Below are 18726 nucleotides of genomic sequence, written 5' to 3' on the forward strand. Positions count from 1 at the left end.
AAATATCTGGGTCTCCCAGTACTTTGTAATTTAATGAATGATTATAGGAAAATTACAGAATCCTTTTGTACGTCATTCTTTCTGACTCCTGATTTAGGGGAATGCTCTTTGAGCCCTACGTATCTCACAGGGAGACAGTGAAGATTAATTAGCCCACGTTAACCAAGTTCCCAGTGCTGTCCCAGAGAAAGGCATCCATAAATCAGACCTATCATTAAAAGGCTTTCATTTGTCTTTAATCCTTGCAGAGGATGGTGCCATCACTCCATATCCTAATGGGAGTCACCCACATTCAGGCCAAGGACAGGTTTTTCCATGACACAAGAACGTTTGTTCTATATGACTAGGTAGATTTCCTCCTCTCTATGCCTCAGTGTCTTCATCTATCAAAGCAGCAGTCATAGCCAGATAATTCCCAAGGGGAACTTACCCTAGCGTTGCTCTAATTTATATCTTTTTGTTTGTTTGTCCCACTCAGCTTCTTGAACCTGTTAAACTTCTTTAAGCTCATGTCCTATGAAAAAACTGTAATAGACATAGAGATAGGCCATTCAGATGCATCCCTGAGAAAGGCAGTCAGCAGAGCCTCCAGCAGTCAGGGTCAGCTTCAGCTGCACAGAGCTGGTCCTCCCAAAGTCATCTCCCTCTTGTAGCACCTCACATCTGATGACCAAGTTAAGAGCCCAGCACTAAACAACTCTGATAAACAGTGTTCCTTCCAAAGCACTCCACTGAATTGGGACTTTAGGTTTGTCTCATGGTTGGTTCTTATGCTTCCTGATCTCCCTTCCTTCTCCTTTCCTTTAAAGATCTGATAAAACCTTACAGGTTTTCATATAAATATATTACACCCTATAAGCCATCTTAGCATTTGCTTCCATAGAATCTGAACAATGACGAAAACTTAAGTAATGTGAAAAAAGTTTGTGACCAGCTTGGGCAATGTAGCAAGATCCTGTCTCCATTTAAAAAGAGAAAAAAATAATAATGTGAAAAAGGACTAGTAGAAGGGAAACACTCAAGCCACAAATTACTAGACTTCTTTAAAATAGGCTTGTTTCATATTCTGTAGTTTATTACTTTGGAAATTGTATTTTCATATTGAAACAAAGCATGCCTAAGAAGAAAGGTTCAGTCACTATAGGTAAATGTTCTGTAGCTGGTCTTCAAATAAATCATTGTGAGAGGCTTTCCTTCCCTTTACTCCTTCCTTCCTTTCCTTTTTTGTTATACTTTCTTAAATAGTTTAGATTTGGCTATCTTTGTCTTAAAAAAAAGATTAAATCTTACAGCAGCTATGAAGTTGATCTGATAAAGTAAATTGTATGCTAAGCATTTCCAAATTAGATGTCCTATTGTAATGGAGGGCTAGTATTTCTTTATTTGTTCTTTAATTTTCAGTTTACATTTAGAGATTTTGCTTAAAATTATTTTATGTTCTGAAATCCGAGTTGTCAAAACTCAATTTAGCTTTTTAAAAAATTTGCTTTTTCTCTACCCATGGTTAAGGTATATTACTTACTCTTTCTGTGGGTTTCTTTTACATGTTATTATTGATTATTAAAATCAGGATAGAAAAACAGAGGCTGGAGAATATATGACTAGAATATATGATGAACATCTAGAGAAGAATTAAGAAAGAAAAAAGAATGGCTGGGGAGAGGCAAGTATTTAAAAAACAACCACATGTGTTAGAGAAGAGGATAAGAGGCTAAATTTTGACATATATGTATTAGTAAACCTACTACTTTTGACTTTACACACTGTTTATGCTGTGGTCACAGAGTTAATTATATCTGTTACAACAAGCCTTTGAAAGTTTAATTAGCTCTTTAGCATTAACAAGCTTTCATACTTCCTTATTTGTTTTTTCACCTTTCTATTCATTCATCTTAAATTTTGCGGTGCTTAACAATGTTGCTGTACTAGAACCCCAGAGCGGCATTGCATGAGTGGAATGTGTTCCAGGGATAAAATAAATCCAAGGCACAGTACATAGTGTGCCATTCCTATTACATAAAGTATTGTATAAAAACAAGCCAAATCTCTGCTATTAGAAATCAGAATAGTGGTTATTCTGGTTAGGGGCTGGGAGCAGGAGAGGCTTCTGGGTGCTAAATGACACCCAGATCTATTTCTTTATCTGTGTGTTGGTCACATGGGTGTGATAATTTTATGAAAGATCATTGTCCAATATACTCATGACAAAAATATGCAATTTTCTGTCTTTGCATTTTATATTTAAATAACTATTGGGCTGGATTTACTTTGCTTCACTTAGACCTTTAAGAATCACAAAACCACAGATAGTCGGATTTAAGTTCTAGTCTTCTACACTGTAGGGTAACTATAGTTAATAATTTGTTATATATTTTCAAATAGCTAAAAGAGAGGATTTTGTCTGTTCCCAACATAAACAAATAACAAATGTTTATGTGATGGTGATGGATATGCTAATTACACTGATTTGATCATTATACGTTGTATGCATGTATCAAAATATCATTTGATGCCCCAATTATTATAATATGTGTCAACTAAAATTTAAAACTGAAAAAAAAAATCACAGAACCAATTATAAAATCACAGAAACAGAAAAGGTCTTAGTCTAGCCCACTGATCTCATGAAGAGCATAGATGCCTAAAAGGCTTTGAGGTCTTTCAAGGATCCTAGGGCATGATGATTTCATGTCTTACAGCTGAGGAAATTGATATCCGTAAGATTAGATCCATTGCCCAGGGTCCCTCTAGAGCCTGCTGAAGAGCTCCCAGATCCACCTTTCTCTACTGCTCAGCTTCTTTCTACTGTGTGGCTTAGCCTGTCTCATAATAGCAGCTTCTTCATGGACTATTCTTATTAAAAAGGGAACTTGAGTTAACCTAGTTTATGAAGATTTCTAATGACAACTCTTACAGAAAGGGTATTTTTCATTTAACCCACAGGCAGACTGATTTTTAGCTGACCAGAACTATCAAATTATAAAATATTCCAGTTATTTGAGATGTTACCATCGATAGCTTTAAAAACCTTTGTTTTCATGACAGTTATTTTATCAAGTAGGTATTATTGCATAGCTGTTTTAAGAGTTTTGCTTGATCTCTGAAGCTTTATCAGAATGCTACTTGTTACTATCCTATGTATATTTTCGACTTAACACTAATACAATATCACATTTAGATTTGTATGTAATCTTCTATCATGAAAAGCCACTTTTTCCCTCTCTATACATGGCATTATTTTTACTTGATTGATTTATCTCCTTAATTCAATGCCTGTCATTCAGATCATATCGTATATATCACATATATGAGATTTCTGATAAACTAATAGATAATCCCATTTTTTTCAATGCAGTAAGCATTGAATTTTCTAAAATGTACCCAGTTCTTATCCAAGGGCCAGTACTGACATGGGCCTTCTCATTCAGATAGTATTGTATCTCCTGACTCTTAGAGTGGGCTCTAGATGATTGATAGATTATCTTTATGTCCGAAGGAAGTAAGACAAGCAAGTTCCTTTAAGAAGGAAGTAAGCCAAATTGGATCAATCATCTCCATTCTGTTGCTTTCACTTTCCTATTGATACCCCTTCTTCCTCTTTATTCTGAATGCATTTAATAAATATTTATGAGTATTTGCTATGTGCCATGCACTGTCTTAGGAGCTGGTATAAAATGATGAAACAAAAAAAAAAAGTCAACATAGATCCCAATGTCTTGGGCCTTATTTTGTTAGAGACCAAGCATTAAAAAAAAATCTTTTTAATTTTGTGACTTCTATTTAGTTCAAAGCAACTAAATAGAAATCACGAAAGAGTCAAGTACAATATAGAAGTGGAATTTGTGCTATGTACGGGAGCCAATGATAAGGAGTTTGACTATATTAGGATTGGCTTCCTTGAAGGAAAGATACTTGCTTTAAGATATAAAGAATAGGTAGATAGATATAAATCAGACAGGAGTGATTAGTATTCCAGCAGCCAGGATAGCATGCACAAAGGTTTTGAAAGCAACCTAATAATGTAGGGAAACGAGGCTGAATTTTAGCTTTTTGTCTTTAGGGTTCTTTCTGGCTGGGTCAAAGAATTAGATTAACATAGGACAGAACAACAGGAGAAAAGCACGCAAATTTATTTAATGTAGCTTTTACACAGCAGTGGGAGCCTTCATGAAGAAATGAAGACCCAAAGAAGTAATTAGAGTGAATCAGTTATAGACTGAATTGGACAAAGAATAGTAAGTTGTGAAAAAGCAACTAAATTATGTGGAGAGGCTTAAGAGACAAGAGCTATTTTATTTATTTATTTATTTATTGTCATTTGTTTTTTTTTTTAATTTTTTTTAAATTGCATTTTAGGTTTTGGGGTACATGTGAAGAATATGCAAGATTGTTGCATAGGTACACACATGGCAGTGTGATTTGCTGCCTTCCTCCCCATCACCTATATCTGGCATTTCTCCTCATGCTACCTCTCCCCAACTTCCCACCCTCTGCTGTCCCTCTCCTATTTCCCCCCGACTGACACACAAATTTGTGGCAAAAGCTATTTTAGCAAGGTCTATACAGAATTTTCTTTGGCTCAATTTTCCATCCTTGATGATAAGAATATTGCTTTCCGTCTAGTATAGGGAGAGCACCTTTCACAGTCCCTGCTTTTAAGAAACAGAAAGGAGGTCAGAATGATCTTGTACCTGCTGTTTTTCAAGTACGTTTAATTTACAATGGTCATTATGCCAGAATGGCATATTTTTAACTTCTTCAATGGCACATTTGAAAAACTCAAAGAAGGCCAGTATGACTGAGTCAAAGAGTGCATAGAGTTGTGTGGAGCAAAGTAAATAAAGAGATTTATGGATTGAGACTAGCGGGGGAGTCAATGGACTGGTATTCCTGATAGTTTGAAAAAAAAAAAAGTCGCTCTAGGAGACACTGAACAATCTAGAAAATGAGTGGTTAATGGTCAGCACTGCAATTTTTAACTCCCTGATTCTGGAGGAGGATGATCAAGTTTCAAGGAATGACTGCAAGAGTGATGACTGAAATCAAGTGGAAATGCAGACTCCTGGAGACAGGGAGGTCAAGGAACTGAGAGGCTGAGTATTGGACTAGTTATTCTTGTGTCTGTTGAAATAGCCCAGAATGTTGGCAGACTTTCAGTGAAGTAGAAAACTGGATAGATGCCAAGTCTTTAATACATTAAGAAGGTTGAATGGTGGTGGGGAGAGAGAACCACTTAGTGTGCCTAATAAACATTTCATAAGATTTGAATGGTTTGTATGATAGAGATAAAGTTTCTAGATTTTCAATGTTATATTTTCCCAATCATTTGTTAATTTTGGCCATTATACAGATATATCAAAATCTGAACTAAAAGAGTCTTTTCATCTGGCTTACATATTCCAAGATGATAGGAACTGTGTCACAATCAACTTGGGTAGAAGCTGTACATATCTTGGCTTACCCAAAGACAAGTGGTAGCTGTTGATGAATAAAGCATAGTGATAAATTATGAATGAAGGAAATAGTGTAGCTCTTTTAGATGGAAGGTGTTATTGTTTTTAATGTTATGCAAGTATATAAATTTTATAAACTTTACATGGAATTTTACCTCTCTGACTACAATTACCTTTGCATCTACTTTAATTACATAGTAGTCACATGTTTATTTTCTTTCAGAGGTGAACTTTTTAATTTGAATGATTACTTTTCCTCTGATTCCATGGTAACTTTACTCTTTATGCCAACTTTTTGCGAAGCCAATGAATTAGATCCTTTTGACAGAAATTGCACTGATGAGCATTCTCTGATATGATGGGGATACACCTTGTCTGGAAAGGATCTTCCTCTGTCCACACCTCCATTCAAGTTTGTAAACTTTTATTGTTCTTCAGTTGTTTATCTGGCCAGCAAGCAATCTTGCTGTACCAATAATTGGCTAAGGGATTTAATCAGCTTATGAAAATATGTAAGTTGTGATTTTAAAGATAAGAGCAATATGCTATATATATGCATAGGAAAAGACTGGCAAGACACTCATCAAAATGCAAATAGTTGTATATCTAGGTAGTGGAGTAGTTTTACATCAAATTAATTTATTTAAGCTGAAATATATGTTTTTCAGTGAGAATCTATCATTTTTTACAATAAGGTTTTTAAAAACAATATTAAGGTGAGAGGAAAGGTAAAACAAGGGTAGAGAAAAAGTCAGGAATTAGGCATATGAAAAGAAAAACAGTGATTCTGTAGAAGATAGGTGAGTTGTCAAAGATGGAACATGAATGCATGGATATTAGCAGTATGTTTGATTCTCCTGCAAGAAGCTAATACCTGATGCTCTCTTCATAGGCTTTTGGTCACAGTCCCTTATTTCCAGGTCACTTGGCAGAATTCCTAGAGTCTCAAGTTTTAAGGCACAAATAGTAGAAGTTCCTCCTTAGTGCCTCTGTTGTTTATTCTCTCGGAGGAGGTAGCCATTGATTTCTGTTAACTGTGATACAAAAAACCTGCCAAGTACCTGGGGCTTCCCTTGCCCCCTTTCCATCTGTTAGGAAGCCTTCTTTAAACTCTGAGAATATCTGTGGATTAACACAAGTCAGAAATTGTTTTCACTATCACCCTGCAGATAGACATTTAGCAGGTGGGCAGTAGGTCTGTTAATTTCACGTGGGAGAGAAAATTAACTGTCTAACCTGGACAGGTTTTTGTCTGCCAGTTTTAAAGTTTGTCACATAGAGGAATCTTCCTCTTTCAGAATTTAAAAGGAACCACAGCCAATTTAAGTGGCATTTAATATGCTTCCTTGTAAACTGTGGGCGTCAAGCCAGGCAGGGTTGCAATAAGCTCTAGCTTTAGACCTGACCCACTTGTAATGCCATGGCAATGCCAAATGCATGTTCTAAATGATGCAGTACTTACTTGAGACAGAGCATTCCAGGTAAAAGGTAAATGTTCCTTCCCAATGAATGATGAAAGATGACATTTAGAATGATGATGAATTAAGAATATCACTCTGTTCGGTCTGGGGGATTTTATTCTGCATTTCAGATGTATCATAATTTCAATATCAGAATCAATAAGACGACACACTCCTGAAATGTAGGTTATCTAGACAAGTTTTAGGTGATTATAAAGTATGCAAGCATATTTAACAACCCCTCTAGTATAAACTACATAGACTGTTTTTCCTAGCTCCGCTTCCCAAGAGAATTGGACATGGAAATGTGAGAGCAGAGGGATGTATTATAAAGGCAATGATTTTCAGTAAATTCAAACACTAGATGGTTATGTATTTGTTAAATATTTATAATTTATAACTATTTTATTAAAATACTGTAATCAGAATTCTAACCATCTAGCTTTAGTGGGATGCAAGTGGCAACTACTTTATTCCTCTTCAGCTTCCTCAAATCCACTGAATATATTCATTTCAGCCATTTATGAAGTCTTACTTAGATCTCAGAGCTTTGCAGTGCCTTTTAGTCACAAGAACAGTCTCATTTCAGGATTCTAAAAGTAATCATTTAAGACATCTTTCCTCACGTCAGCCTGTTTCAGGCTTGACAGCCTCTTTGGTCCAGGAAGTGTGTAGCACTGATATTCTTCGTCACGTGACTTCCTCTTCCATTCACTGGATGCCCTTAGGGCCCTTTAGAGAAGAGCTGTAAGGAACTGGGCAAATCTGAGTCACTGGTGCAGTTCCAACCTGCACTGCTACCCTCTGTTAGGGGCATGATTGCTGACTTCCTCTTTGGTTAATTCCTTTTAGCAACCTCTGCAGATAGTTCCCCTGATGATAGTCATGCTGCCCCTGGCTGAATGTTTTTCACTGTCTTCGCAGCTCCTGGGTTTCCGGTATTATACCCCTCTTTGGGGATTACATTGCCTTGCCAGGTGGTCCTTTTGAGCATTGTCCCTTGTGAGATCATTCCTCCTGTGGGTCTGTATCCTCTCCATGGGAAAGGTGCATGTTTTTCTTGCCGTTAGTGGAAGCAGAGCCTGATCACAACAGAGTCCTCCAGGCTTTGCAATTCCAGGACAGCTAGCCAGCTACAATTTCATGCTTTTAAAGTCAGATTTAAAAATAGGTTGTAGTTATTTTTCTCTAACTCCAGGAGATGTACTTTTTTAAATACTTTTTTCAGAAATACTCCTTCCCTTCCAATTTGGTACCCTTGAGTAAGCTCTTTTGTGGTGTGAGGTAGCAGGTGGTTCAGAATGTTCTGACCACTCTATCCGGAGTAGTCCTCTCTGGGGGTCTCATTACCTTCTCTTGGAGAGCCGAAGGCGAACAGTGAGCTTATGATGACAGAATGGCTTCAAATGAACCCTCGGCAAGTTCTGATTTGGCACCTGTATCTGAGAATTATTTTGCTTTTCGCCTTCAAGATTTAAGCTAAAACTGAGAAAATTTCATCTTTTTGTATTTTTTAATTGATGTCATAGTTGTACATATTTTTGAGGTACATGGGATAGACAGTTTCATTTTAATATCTTGTCTCAGTAGTATTTTTTTCATTTAGGTGACTGCATTAAACCTCATTTATGTGTGTATTTGTGTGGGTGCATGTATAGGAAATAAAAACAAATGTGGTAAACAAGGAATATGGAATTAAAATATGTAGAGAGAAGACTTTAAGTGTCTTAAATTTTTTAACTTGGGGAGTGTAATTCAATAAATGATAGCTTTATTTTCTTTCTTCCATTCAAAGGATATTCTTATAATTATTAGTTTAATTATTAGTTTGCGAGTACTTAGACCATAACATATTACTTCATCTTCCAAAACAGCTATCAGTTCCCTTGTGTTTGCTTAATAAAATATTAATTACAAACGTGTTAAGTAGTATGTCTGATATAAGAACTTTTTCCCTTAAAAATAAAGGTACAGTATCTAAAATTTATAGTATCTTCATAGGATAGAAAGGAATAAATATAGCTTTACACATGTATAAGGTTTGCTTTTTTGCCATTCCTGGCAGGGTCTGTACTGGAAGCTAATTTCTTTACCTTGACTTTCAACTTAGTGATTATTTTACTATTGTGGGTGACTCATGACTAATGCAGTATAAGATAGGTATGGGATTTTAATGACTCATTTTAGCAGTATAAATGAATTTCTATTCACTTAAAGAAGAAAGTTAATTTTATAAATTATCTGAGGTATTTTAATATGCAAGTCTTTTTTATGTTTAGGATTTAAACAATACATTCTCATCTACTTTTTTTCATAAGCATAACAAGGAACATGCATTCAGGCTTAGCAGCATCTCACATGTATGCAATCTGGGAGGTTCTTCCTAAGGAAAAGAAAAGATTACAAATAAAATATTAAACTCAAAAGAGAATATATATTTAGGTTGAAATAGTCATAAGAAATTATAAATTTTAAAAAGCTGACAAATACCACAAAGTATAACAAATTCCAGAAAAATAGTAAAAACATTTTTCCTCCTCCTCTGTGCACACACTTGCCGGGTGATCTGTAATTCTAGTTTATATGATGATACCACTTCTGGGGTGTCACATCATTATCTCATCGCAGACTGGGAGGTGGGTGTATTTCCAAAACATCCCTACGTTGGGATGGCTAGCAGTAGCTTACCTCAACATAGAAGTGACTGCAAACCAGGTAAATATGTTTTATTAAAACTAAACTAAATGTATATTCAGTGCAGCTCAACTTCCCCTTTGTTATATCTCAAAAATGTTCATGCTCGTTCCAGTGTCACCAATACAAAGAAAAGTGTGATGAAGGAAAAAGGAGAGTGGAAAGAAATAATGACAATGACCATAACTGATTACTGTTAAGATATCATGTTTTGTAACTTTTATAAAAACATATGATCCTGTAAACATTGCTAAGCTCCTTTCAGGAGTCTTTGCATATGAAGGGCCTGGAAGCCTAAGCTGTTTTAGCTTCATAGTTACCTCTTCAGAACTCAGTCACAGAAAAACGAATAACTGCATATTCCAGATGCTTTAAAGGAACCATAAAAAAATCTATATTCTTTTATACTTCATGCCCTTTATTCTTCTAAACTGTTATCCAAAGTTATTCTTTTATCTATATTTTTAATGCATTAGTATTAAACTACCTAAGGAAATTTTTCCTGTGGAAAACCATATAAATATTTTATACTTTCCAGTTTTGAATAAATTTGTGTACTTAATTCCTAGGAAGCAATACTTAAGAATAGCAAAATATGTTTATCATACCACAATGAGAAAACAAAAGAAAGAAAACAAAACCCCTGAAGTAAATGTTATCTTGTGTTACTATGCAATTGCCTGTAAAAATCAGTGGGGCCACTAAAAAAGATGGTTAAGGGTGGATTGTGTTTATCTTTAGTATGCCTTGTTCCCATTCTGGGTCCTTCTAATCTCTAGATAGCCAAAGCTTGAAGGATTTTGATACAAAGTGTCTCAAGTGACTTAGCCCTATTATGCCTAAAAGTGAAAATGGAATTGTGTAGCAAATTTTTCACAAGCAAAATTACAACTAAAGAAGAGTACTATTTGATTGTCGACCAAGGGTAGAGTTAATCTATTATACAAAATTTATCTCATTAGTCCTCTATAATAGTATAATTTGAATAATTTTATATGAATTAAATTATTGATATACAATTAAAGATGTAGATAAATTTAAACCTTTAATTCTTAGTATGCACCAACTAATATCCTTATAACTAGTGGTTTATATAAGGGCTTGTTTTATACAATATTAACAATCAGTTGATACGTAATAGTTTTAAGTGGTACTATTGACAGACATAATAGTTTTAAATGGTACTATTTAAATGATCATCTGTTCTGTGTGAACTCTGTCTGATACCTTGTGTCCTTATGCCATCTGGAAGGTTTCCATTTCCTCCTTTGGACAGGCTTTGACTCTGACATACTGAATACTGCTTGGACCCTCTTTCTCCTGAAGGGACATGTCCTGGCTGTCTGCCTATTCTGCATACCACTCTCCTCTTCTTATGCTTCCTAATTTACTCCTTCTGCCTAAATCCTCTGGTGACCCTCATAAGTAAAGTTCCATATCTTGGAACATGTACTGATGATGTAGCTATGTTAGCAAAATGACAGACACACAGGCAGACAGAAGCACTTTCATGAAAGGAAGACAGCAACACTATCACAGAAGCTATGAGACTGAGAGGAGATAGCTAATGTCAGGTAGAACTACAAGGGGTATAATCAGTTCTTCCTGCCCATCTCCTTCCTTGATCTTCCAAAGGAAATCTGCAGTTCAGCCGTAGTCTCCATTCAACACTATACCTCCTGCATCATACCCTGTTCTACACAATTATGCTCCCATTCCACCCCTCCCAAGGGATAAAAGCTCAATTCAAATTCCCCTTAGCCTATCACCTAGAAGTCGTATAAGGCCTACTAAGAGGCTCTGTTAAAACTTTCATTAGGTCTTAGTAGAGTATACCTATCTCCTTCTTAATAGCTATGTAGATATTATATATAATCAGACATTAAATAAACATTTATATAAAAATATTTTGTATAAATTAGGATTCATTATAGTTTATAATTTTAAAAGGTCTACAATAAGTTGTATCCTCACCTAAATTGCAACTGAACAAGAGCGCTATAAAATGTAGATTTTGCTTTACATTTTCATAACTTTGTATAAAGCATTATATTTTTATAACAGGTACAATGTTGTATCTCTGAATGGATGCCACTATTGTAATGGAAGAGGGAAAATAATTTCTTCTGTAGGATAACATAAGAATGGTGCCATCACAGTCCTGGGAAAGAGAGTAACTATACTATAGCTCCCTCTTAAACAATTTTGTGATAAACTATTAATCAGAAGATATATGTTTCAGATATGCAAAATGAATAAAAGAATATAGTAAGTTTGTATATAAAACTGTACAATTTTATTTACAAATTTTACACTCAAATAAGAGTTTTTTCTATATTATTTATTTCTGAGATGTTTAGCATATACCATAAAACTGAATAATTGTGAGTTTTAGTTTGTGTTTTACTGTATTGAATTTGTCTCTTTCTGAACATAAATACCAGTGGTTCTCCCACTATTTCTGTTATCAGTGGCCTGGATGGCATAATCATATGATTTTATGAAAAACAGTTATTTTTATAATATATTAGGATACATGTAAAATAAATAATTTTTGATGGAATCAATATAATTTTTAATGTAGCTTTTAGGAATTTAGTTCTTTTAAAGTTGGATACATCTTTAGCAATAATAATGATGATACTATAATTTTTTGAGGACCTCTTTTGTTCCAGATACAGGGCTTGTGCTAGATATTCTATGCCTGGGTTATGGAAGGAGCTTTCAAAAGGTCAAGCAACTAGGATACCTAGCTAGTAGTTAGTGGTGACTCAGGATAGCAATTCTTGTCTGCTCCAGTCTGAAGCCAGAGGTCTTTCCATTTCTCTGGCTTGTATCTTACAATGTGTCTAGTGTTCTACAAAATTAGGGATCTTCATTATGGGTTTTTATTCCTCTGGAGTCAGTTGAAAATTCCATTTTCCTCCATAGATGAAACTGCAGAAAGAAGGCAAAATGAAGTAGAGGCCTGATTCTGTCTTCACGTAATTTTTTTTTCAAATGATCGGGTGGAGCTTCTTCACAAGGAAGCTATGGTTTCCAGTCCATATAGAATCAAGGTTGGACTCACATCATAATTCGTAATCTATGTTCGTATGAGCTTCCTGCACAGAATAGACTTTTAAAAAGTTTCACTTCTAAATTAAGATATAGAAACTTTCATTCTACATTAAGATGTAGGAACTTTCAGCATCTATGTCTTATTCTACTTTGCTATGAAAAGAATATCATCCTATATAGTTGTAGGATCTTACTGATTCTTTCAGGGCATAGTGGGCAGCAGAAGTAATAGGGAGTGACTGATCCCTAATGTCAAAAAGATTCTAGGTCAAATAGTTAAAAATTCAAATTTATAACATGATGACATGGCATAGTTTTATAATATTTAATTATGAATTTTTAAAACTTTTTGTTAAATGAATATGGCAGCTTTAAATTCACATACAACCTGTTCAGGTTTTGTAGTGAAATGGCTCTTTCCTTAGCTCCTTCTACGTTGTAGTCTGTTTTAAAATGTGACCTACTTAAATGGATAGATTCTATATTCTTTCCAGAGGAATGGCTCATTTAGTGAGACACAATTTCTCTAACAAGAGAAATGCATTCAGAACGTAATTCCAAAACCACCAGGAATGAGGCCTCTGAGTGGCTACATTATAGTGCTCCAGAATCCACTCACTAAAAAGTGCATCTTTCTTTAAGAGAGGATCTCTGGGTTCTCACTTCCAGGTTATTTATGATTATATTTTTATGCCTTTGTTTTCCCTGGTTCTTCATTCACAGCAATTGTGAAAAAAAGAAGGGGCATCCATCCTTTATTTATTTATTCAGTCAACAAACATTTATTTAATGCCTATTATGTGCACCTGAAACAGTTTTATATACTGGAGATATTCACAGTACTAAGAGCTGACAGCAAAAGCTCATGAAGAGATTTTTAAAAAGGTAATAAGCAGATGCAACAGTATAAAACTTCAAATAGTTTAGGTAAATTTAGTTTTATCTCTTCTGAGAATAAGTAGCCAGCCAGGTTTCTTCCAGAAAGGAAAGTAGAATATCTCTTACTCAGGACTTTAGTTTCTTGGAAATGAAACAAATGTGAAAAATTTAAAAATTGAGTTGGGCTGGTGGTAGTAAGGGAGCCAGAGAGGTAGGATTAACCTGCCCTCAAAAATAGATCTAAGGCATTGATCTCAAACTGGAGCATAAGGCCAGGAAAGGTAAGGACTAAGGAGATAAGAATAGGGGACACAGCAGCTCAGCGGCTTAAGCCGACAAGCTGAAAGGCCAGCAGGGTAAAAATTAGAGATAGAGCTGGATTTTAAACATTCGATTTTTCATGCGCCCATGAGAAACTCCTCCATAATTTTGATAAACGATTATTTTGGGAGTGGGATTGTCTTTGTGGGGAGGGGAGACTAGAAGAGCTAAACCTTCTTGGTCACGGCAAGCTCAAGCCTTCCTTAGGTTTTATGTTTATATTTCTGTGAGTGTTTGCCTACTTGTGCATGTGTGTGCGTGTGTGTGTGTGTGTGTGTGTGTGTGTGTGTGTGTGTGTGTGTACAAAGGGGTAGTAACTGGCCAATTATGACAGAAGGCAACTCCTCCTTTTGCCCAAACCTCTCCCTTGGCATTTGGTAGGTGGTGCAGGTAGCTGTGGGTTTTCACACCTCTGTAGCTTCTGAGGATTTCACTGGATTACAGCAGAGTAATAATTAATGTTAATAATGAGGACTCAGTGATGTCAAGAAAGATTAAATTCTTTTATATATGTCATTCATGTAAGAAAGCAATGACTGTTAGATCTCCCTCCTATCCCCCAACAAGGTTAATAGTTTAAACTTGGGTATTTGGAGGAATAAATAAGTACTTTTGAAATTTGCTTATTGATAAGAGCTTATTCCCTGATATTGCCAGAGTAGATATATTGTTACTTTATGTAGCTTTAGTACTATTTCTATTGCTGTGTGACAGTGAATCAAGGCTAGCACTTTAATTTCCATTTGTGATCAGAATTATTCTTTTGCATAAAGATTAAAATTTGATTTGGAACAGGAGTCAAGGATTTACTTCATTTGGTCTGAATTCACATTTTCCACCTCATTTGAAATAAAATATTTTGTAAGTTAAAATAGTATCTCAGCTAGGAAGAAATATTATAACAACACTTCACTAAAATTCTCAAGAAACATTTTAAAATCCAGAAGTCACTCTGTTGATAATATTATTCCCCCACGGACTTCATGTCAAAACCAAATGATGATGCATTTTCCCTAAGGCATTGTTTATATGGCAGGTCTTCAACCATATATTACTCACAGTATGTACCTTATCAGACCTGACAAGATTACAGCCTGAAGAGTTATATTTTGATTCAATAAGAGTATGGACTTGAGCTTCAAAGGAATAATAAAGCCAAACTATTATAGTTCAAGTACTTTAATAAATATTAAATGATAAATGAAGCTGGTTCCACACTAGCTTCAGGGCCTGTGGATAATAAAAGGAAATCTTCAAATGGTGCCAAACAGTATTATGGCTGTCTTGCCTTTTATAATCTGTCTGTGCCTCTTACCATTATAGTTGTCAGAGCTGGGAGTAATAAGGTAGGATGTATAATTTTTGCTTCTGATGGAATTAAAAGTAAAAGAGACTTTAAAAGTAATCCATCTCTTTAGCAGGATAAATACAGAAATGTGCTTTTTGGCAATACTGTAATAGGTATTTTTTAATCACTCCTCACCTACCTACTCTCTCTAAAAGTAAAGTTGTGGACTTGATGTTGAATGTGAAACATACCAGGTGATATGCATTTTCATTATTGTTAATTTCTAGTTTTAATGGAAACTAGAATTTAGTTATATCATCATGTTTGGGATGTCAAAACATGTCCCAGCAGTAGAATGCAGAATGCCTATGATTCATAGAGGATCACTAAGTTATGTGATTACATGGAAGAAAAGGTAAGTGAAGCTGCGTGTCAGAGAAAGCCCATCAGTACTGTTGTCATAAAGCCTACTGCGGGCCGGGTGCAGTGGCCCACTCCCATAATCCCAGCACTATGGGAGGCCGACGCAGTTGGATCACCTGAGGTCAGGAGTTCGAGACCAGCCTGGCCAACATGGTGAAACCCCCGTCTTTACCAAAAATACAAAAGTTAGCTGAGCATGGTTGCAGGTGCCTGTAATCCTAGCTACTAGGGAGAGTGAGGCAGGAGAATTGCTTGAACCGGGGAGGCGAAGATTGCAGTGAGCCGAGATTGTGCCATTGTACTCCAGCCTGAGTGACAAGAGTGAAACTCTATCTCAAAAAAAAAAAAAAGTCTGCTGTGGCAGAGAAATTCTAAGATGTCCTAATAATCCTGCCTCCTGGTGTTCATGCCCTTGTACATTAAAATTGAGCCAGCCTAGCTTTTTTTTCTAACCAATTGAATATGGAAGCCATGATTGGATATAACTTCTGTGATTAGGTTAGATAAGACAGTGACATTCCCTTTTGCTTACCGTACTCTTTCCTTCGGTGGCTTTGATGAAACCTGTTGCTATATTGGCACATGCAAGGAACTGAGAGCACCCTCCAGCCAACAGCCAGGTAGGAACTGAGACCCTCACCTCAACAAGTCCTGTAAGAACTGAGTACTGCCAACAATTATGAAAGCTTGGAAGCAGATACTTCCTCAGCCAAGACTTTAGATGAGACCCCAGCCATGGCTGACACCTTAATTGCAGCCTTGTGAGAGACCTTAAAGCAAAGGGCACACTTAAGCTATTCCCAGGTTCTTGACCAACAGAAACTGTGAGTTTATACATGTGTGTTGTTTTAAGCTTCTACGTTTATGGTGTTGGACACATAACAATAGAAAACTGATACATTCGGTGTATTAGTTTGATAGAGCTACCACAACAAAGTACCACAGAGTAGGTGGCTTAACCAATTGTTACAAATTTATTTTCTTACAATTCTGGAGGCTCAGAAGTCTAAATTAAAGGTGTCAGAAGCACTGATTTCTTCTGAGGCTTTTCTCCTTGCCTTGTAGATGCCTGTCTTCTCCCTGTGTCTTCATATGATCTTCCTTCTGCATGTGTCAGTGCACCAGTCCCCTTTTCATATATGAACACCAGTCATATTAGATTAGAGCCCACAATAATGACCTCATTTTAGCTCAGTCACCTCTTTAAACATTCCATCTCCAAATACAGTCACATTCTCTGGGATCTGAAGATTAGGATGGCTTCATATGAATTTTACAGGGAAACAACAGATGAGCCCATACAATAGGCTATATAAAGTTCTATAATTATGTTTATCTCTATAGCAAAAGCTCTGTAGAACTTACTGTCTGTAAAGATTTTTTACTTCCTTTTTATTCTTTATTTTAACATAATTATTTTTCAGATGATTTATATATATATAAATTACTACCTATATATAAAACTGTATTTATATATATATATATAGTAATCACATAGCTTAGCACATATGTTTGCATATTCCTGTCTCCATAACAAAATTCTAATCTCTGTAAGCATATGTCTTTCATATGCTTTATTATTATTATTCTGAGACGGAGTCTCCCTCTGTTGCCCAGGTTGGAGTTGCGTTCTTGGCTGACTGCAACCTGCATCTCCTGGGTTCAATTGATTCTTCTGCCTCAGCCTCCTGAGTAGCTGGAATTACAGGCACCTGCCACCACACCTGGCTAATTTTCACATTTTTTTAGTAGAAATGAGGTTTCGCCATGTTGGCCAGGCTTGTCTTAAACTCCTGGCTGCAAGCAATCCACCTGCCTTGGCCTTCCAAAGTGCTGGGATTACCAGCGTGAGCCACTGTGCCCAGCCACTTTCACATACTTTACATGTATCACTTTGCAGTATTTATTCATGATATTGCTGTTAGAGGGATTTTCAAAATCTACCTTAACTTTTTGTATTTGCTGTATACTTCTAAATAAGTTAGAAGTAGTTTTTCTTAAGAATAAGGACTTGTTAAAAAGGGAGTTTGAAGAAATTATATTTATTAGAAGTCGGTATAGTTTTAGATAATGGTAGGTCCAGAGAGTATCTGTCTTTGTATTTGAGAATCCAGATATAATGGAGATATACTATTAGAGCCTATCTAATGCTGTGCAGATTTATTAAGACATTATTTTTTTACACTTTGAGCTATTAATAGCACTGTATGTGTTTAAAATTTTTTTTAAATGACCAAAAAAATCTACATTATATTCAACAGTTAATTATGGAATACACCAATAGTCCTCAAAGAGTGTATCTGCAGATCTTGGGAGTACCTGAAACTCTCTTAGGGGATCTTCAGGTCAAAACTATTTCCAAATTAAAGCTAAAACATCATTTGTCTTTTATTTTAAAAAGCATTGACGTTCTTTTTTTTTTTTGAGACGGAGTTTTTGCTCTTGTTACCCAGGCTGGAGTGCAATGGCGCAATCTCGGCTCACCGCAACCTCCGCCTCCTGGGTTCAGGCAATTCTCCTGCCTCAGCCTCCTGAGTAGCTGGGATTACAGGCACATGCCACCATGCCCAGCTAATTTTTTGTATTTTTAGTAGAGACAGGGTTTCACCATGTTGACCAGGATGGTCTCGATCTCTTGACCTCATGATCCACCCGCCTCGGCCTCCCAAAGTGCTGGGATTACAGGTGTGAGAGCGTTGACATTCTTACGTGTGTTGACATGTGTTGCATCATAATGCAAAAGAAATATAATGAAATTGCTGGAGGCTTTGCATTAATCAAGGCAGTGGTGTTAAACTATTGGAATTTGTGTTTTAAAATAGGGATAATAATATTGCCAATCTTAGAGGGTTGTTGTAAGATTTAAATCAGATATTCTGTGTATAAGCTTTCTGCTAATGACCACTATACACTGCTACCCTTAACAGCAGCATGTGTTTCTACCATGTTTTTGTCTCTCTCTCTACCATTTATTTTGTGTGTTGGTGAATGATTTTGATTATATTTATATGTATATGTACCTCTAGCAAAATATCAAAGAAGAATATTAAAATAATTCTTACAACACAAGTTTCTTCTTGTGTAAGAATTAAGATAATTCTTAAAACACACGTTAAGACACGTTTCTTCAAAGAAATGGTTACAGTAA

At 35.8% G+C, this 18726-nt stretch overlaps 1 protein-coding gene across 30 annotated transcripts in view; it reads left to right on the forward strand.

Moving 5' to 3' along the window:
* CAMK2D (calcium/calmodulin dependent protein kinase II delta) overlaps positions 1–18726 on the forward strand; it is a 310275-nt gene that overhangs the window by 78756 nt on the left and 212793 nt on the right. The window lies entirely within an intron of this gene.

Source organism: Sapajus apella, unplaced genomic scaffold (assembly GCF_009761245.1).
Source record: "Sapajus apella isolate SASKATOON/1434 unplaced genomic scaffold, GSC_monkey_1.0 scaffold27, whole genome shotgun sequence".
NCBI lineage: Eukaryota > Metazoa > Chordata > Mammalia > Primates > Cebidae > Sapajus > Sapajus apella.